At 38.6% G+C, this 5,164-nt stretch overlaps 1 long non-coding RNA gene across 1 annotated transcript; it reads left to right on the forward strand.

Moving 5' to 3' along the window:
- The first annotated feature begins 1,641 nt into the window (after window positions 1-1,641).
- LOC143679308 (uncharacterized) lies at window positions 1,642-4,156 on the forward strand. Its single transcript, XR_013173639.1, has 3 exons — window positions 1,642-1,752; window positions 2,788-2,950; window positions 3,092-4,156. It is a non-coding gene; the product is annotated as an uncharacterized LOC143679308 (long non-coding RNA).
- Window positions 4,157-5,164: the final 1,008 nt, after the last annotated feature.

A 5,164-nucleotide genomic window follows, 5' to 3' on the forward strand; every position in this document is an offset into this window, starting at 1 on the left:
ACCAATATGCATTTGCAGAAGCTTCATGGACAATTTTTACTGGGCATTTCCCTTTACAACAAAGTTCATTCTAGAATATCAGCAGTGTTTCATACTGTTTGAAACAGCAGTGCCATTGGCTGCAGCTTATATTCTCTTTTTCCAAAGTTGAGATTGGTTATGGCATTAGTTGTAATGGAATCTTATCTATATCTCATTAGGTCTAAGGTGTGAAAAGTCTCACAAAAGTGTCTTTATTGGAGATCCATCTTGGTGCCAGTGCTTGGCTGTATCCCAAATTTCTTTCAGGGCTAGAATTGAAACAAATCTGTGTGGAGCTGAGAAGCGGATGACCACAAGTGGTTGAAAAATGGAGATTCTCTGATACGTTCCCAATAAATTCTACCTTTAAAAACATGGTATGAAGAAAAAGCAACAAACACCTACTGGCCACCTATTATGATAAGCATTTCGACATATCTTAATGATCTTTTTAACATCCTATTATTATGCACACTTTTGCAGTTGTAGAAACTGAGGCTCAGAAGTGTGTACTAACTTGCCCCTTGGTCACACAGCTAGGAAATGAAAGAGTTGGATTTCAAGCTACAGCTGCTGAGCCCTGGTTTGGGGTGCTTGTCATCATCTTGTTCCTTATGCTGTGCCTCAGCCTCTATAATGCCATGCTGTCACAGACTCAAAAAAGAGATGGTCAATCTAAGAAAGCAAACAACTTCCTGGAGAAGGAGCCCCAAGGCTTATTGTCAGAGCTATTGACCTGTCTGAACATTGCATTCCTACAAGTGCCTGGGTTTGGGGCCTCCTCCTTTCTGACAAGAATTCTCCAAAGGAACTGGTAGCTGCAAGAGGCTGGGAGAAGTGTCAGGGTCAGTGAGGCGTGATTGAACACCCTGAGGTATCAGAGACTGGATAAAAATCTGGGGCCTCTGGGCACTTGATTTTTAAAGTAATCCTGTCAGTTCTCTAATAATGGTAATAAATTAACTAAACAGCAGATTCAGTGGTATTTTATGTCCTAAGGGTATTGCTTTCACACTTCAACTTGATAGCATGATTTATCAAGAGATAAATTACAGCTGGGAACGAATGGATTTACTGATGTCAGGGAGACAAGTATATTCTGAAGATGTTACTGGTGATGGGTACGTGCCTGACAAGCATACTTGAAAATCCCTCCACACTCAAAAAATGCTCACTTCAAAGCCTGGGTAATTCTAATTTTTACTTTAGGTATAGGTCATTGCAAGGACAGAGGATTTTGATGGTCTCATTATCATCCTTCCCAAATCATTATAACCTAAAAGTACTCATTAATTGCTCCTTAGAGTTGGGGGTTACACAGACACCTTTTCTGAAACCACTAAGGAGGATGAATAAATGAATGAATGTAGAGTTATGCCACTGTAAATAAATGTATAGCTGCCTCCTCCATTCTTCTATTCCAAATAGGCTACGACTTTATGTATATTATTTCTATTACATAAGAATGTATGAGATTAAGACAGACATTGGTTGATGAGCAAGCTTCCTTGCTCAACGAGCAAACCCTCTTCTCAAGGCCAGGAGAGGCAGGGTTACTGCTGGACGGTGGCCCAGAAGACTAACCCGGAAGCAGAACTAAGAGCATCCGGGTAGAGGGCGGAAGTGACGTGGGCCCTGCTGGTTTAGAAATGCGTGCCCGAGTGTGTGGAGATACCCGTCCTGGCCAGAGCGAGCCAGTCTCTCAAACCCGAAGAAGGTTATAGGTCTCAAGTATGTGCTTTCTAAAGATGTATATCAGAAGAACATGAATAATGACCTAAAGAATATATCTCCAAATTTTCTTGAGCCTTTTGTGAAGATTAGAATTGTTTTATTTTTCTTAGGCGGGAGCTTGCAGTGGTGGGGAGAGCTGGGAGCAGGGTAGTTAACAGTAACTGGAGGGGAAAATAATCGCAAACTTGGGGTTATCTACCTTGTGAAAGAGGCAACTAAAGGGTGTTTTGGGCCTTGGACATTTAAAACATGTTTTTAAAACAAATTCCAAAGTCTGGGCAAGGTACAATTAGCAAACTGATATACAATATTTTGCCCAACAAATCAAAGCAAAAAATGTCATTAGAAAAAGTAGATGTAGAAATGAGATTCAACTTCAGAAGCAACCAAGCAAGTAAGCTCATTAATGAACAGTCCACTCAAGGAACAAATAGGATTTAAAGTGCTTCCAGCTTTTGGGTGGCTTAAAGCCAGCCATAACTAGACAACTATGTACACAGATTAAAAGAAAATGGTGCAATGCGGTTTCTTGTTAAATCCTTTTGAAGTTCATCAATAACCTGAGGCATCTGTCAAAATCGCAAGGAGGTGCTACAAAGAACTATTTCAAATCTCTAGATTCAGGGCACCTGAAGAAGTAAAGGTACATGTCATTTTCCCTCATGGGGATAAACAACTTTGCCATATATAAATTGTGAAAACTGTAATAAACACATAGCACTTTCATTCTACAAAGTCTGTGTGATTTCACTAGATTTGGATTTTTTTTTTTGTGGTGAAAATATTTAAATTGCTTCATGTGTCTTTTTTTTTCCTGACTAAATTCTGAGTCTGAAGTTTTATAAGGAAAAAAACCCGATCTGGTATGAGGTAGAAGTCCTGGACTCTGGAGAGGCATCTGGACTTCAGGATAAACCTCTAAGATATAGACTCCACCATCACAGCCCTCTTACCTCCAAGATAAACCCTCCAAAAAAACCCCTAAGTGCCAGAGAAATTATCTTTAACATGCATTCTAAATATTCTTTTAAGGAAACTACAACCAGTGGCTAATGTGGAGAGGCAGAGCAGAACTGGACATGGAGGCCTACTTCTTTCTACCTGACGGTTCAGAGTCTTGGGCATAGAGTTGAAGTTTGATGGCCATCCAAGACCACGGTCCACCTTGATGTTCATACAATCACGTACATTTCAAGTGAGAAACATGTGGGGGTGGTAATATTGGGAGGCAGGACAACCCAAACCAACTTTACTCAAATTTAAATTCGACAGAAAACCCAGATTTGGCTGTTTGTCACCTGCTACGCTATCTTTTCTCAATTTCCCTTTCAATTAGAAGCAGGATGGTGGCGTGAGGGGGTGACACTGCCTACAACTTTTCCATCTTCTTCTCTTACTCATCACCCTCCCTTTGAGGCCCAATTCAGCCCAAGTGGATAAGAGGGAGGTTGCTGATAATACCTCTTTCGCCTCTACTCAGAAACGTGCTACCATAGCCTTTCGTCATCTGTGGACCGTTTGACAAACCATTTTTGGAAAGTGTTTTAAAATTGTAGTTATCAATTTTGTTGCCATAGAAGTTGCTGAGTCACAAGTTCTGCTTCATTTTAAGATCAAATCTATTATCTTTGAAAAAATTATACTTCAGGAATAAATGGGAAGAAGTTGCACCGTTTTTAAGTGAAGTAGAACATATACAGAAAAAATATGCACTTGATGGATTTTTACAAATGCAATACTCCCATGGAAGCCCCGTTCAAGTCAGGAAATAGAAAATTACCAGTTACCCAAATGGAAAATTTCTCTGTGGCCCCTTCCAACTCCTATCCTGACATAGATAACCACTATTTTGATTTCTATCACTATAGAACCAATTTTTTTAAAAAATTACTTTAAATGAACAATACAATATGTATTTTTTGTGTATGTTTTTTTATTTTCCTACATTATGGTTTGGATAGTCATGAATATTGGTGCTGTAGAGTTGGTTCATTCATCCTCCTTGCTCTAATGTTTTATTGGGTAAATACACCACAATTCATGTATACTTCCGATTGTAGATGAACATTTAGGTTGGTTCCTGTTTTTACCTATTATGAATCATATTGCCGTGTATAATCTTGACAGTATCTTTTGGTGGAAATTATGTACTCATTTCTGTTGGCCATATACCTAGAAGTGGAATTGATAGGTGAACAGTGTGCATAGGTTCAGTTTTAGTAAACACAGTTTTTGAGGTGATGGTGGCAATGGACACTCTGGTTTGAGAGTTTGGGCTGCTCTACATTCTTGCTGTTACTTGGTATTGTCTGTCTTTTTCATTTTAGCCATTCTGGTGACTGTGGGGATGGCACCCATTTTTGAAAATATGTATCATGAAATATTACATTAAAAAACTACATTATATTGCAATATTTTGTAATTTCAACAATTACATTAAAAGTTTCGTGAAAAATAAAAGAACATGTATTTGAATGTTTTGAAGATTAAGTAATGTCCTAAGAGAGATAAACATGTGGACGTCCTCCTGGGGGATACTGGGAACAGATGACATAGGAAAGAGCAATGTTTTAAGGAGAGCTAGTCTTCTTTATTCTCTAAAAGATGTGCAGAGTTGCTTTAAAATGAGGGTTATTAGAATATGAAGAAAAATAAAACACTTTCCACACTGTTTTGTGTTTCATGGGCATTTTGAAGAATTGTAATCAATACCTGATTGCAGGCAATTTGGCCAGTGCTTAATCTACATCAGCACAAAAAAAGTGCTGCAAAGGGGAGTCTGTTCATATGCTAAGTAGTCTGAAGCATTTTTCCCTGAGGTAATCTAAATTCTGCTGTCATTTATTAATTCACCTTTCATTATTTCTACAAACTCAGTGTTTGAAGGGTGGCTGCGTATGCTTCTTATAACATTAAAGCTGTGAACATTTGCAATTCAGTACTATAAAATCATATTGAGTATATCTACAAAGTGCCTAGCTCTGTGTTGACCACGTAGCAAAATCTGATCTCAGCTGGCAGTTCGCAATACATTCGATGGCAATAACGAATTAATTGACTAAGAATAACAAAAACATAGTATTTCTTTTCGTCACAAAATAAGACATAAATTTAAGCGCTGGGTGGTATTGTTTCAGCTGCTTGACAATGTCAGTCTTTCAGCTCCATCGTTCTTAGTGCACTGGCTTTCGTGCCTATTCTTGTTGCTTCATGGTTGCACGATGGCTGCTATACTGCAGGCATCACATCTGTAGTCAAGGAGCAAAAGAGGAGATGAGGGGGTGAACCATATCTTCCCAATTTATCAGGAAAAATGAAGAAAACTTCTCCGTCTCCATCTGAATCAGTTATATATTGTCGTGGAACAAATTATTCTCCAAATCAGTGACTTTAAACAATAACAAGAATA

The sequence above is a fragment of the Tamandua tetradactyla genome, chromosome 4 (genome assembly GCF_023851605.1).
Source record: "Tamandua tetradactyla isolate mTamTet1 chromosome 4, mTamTet1.pri, whole genome shotgun sequence".
NCBI classification, from domain to species: Eukaryota; Metazoa; Chordata; class Mammalia; order Pilosa; family Myrmecophagidae; genus Tamandua; species Tamandua tetradactyla.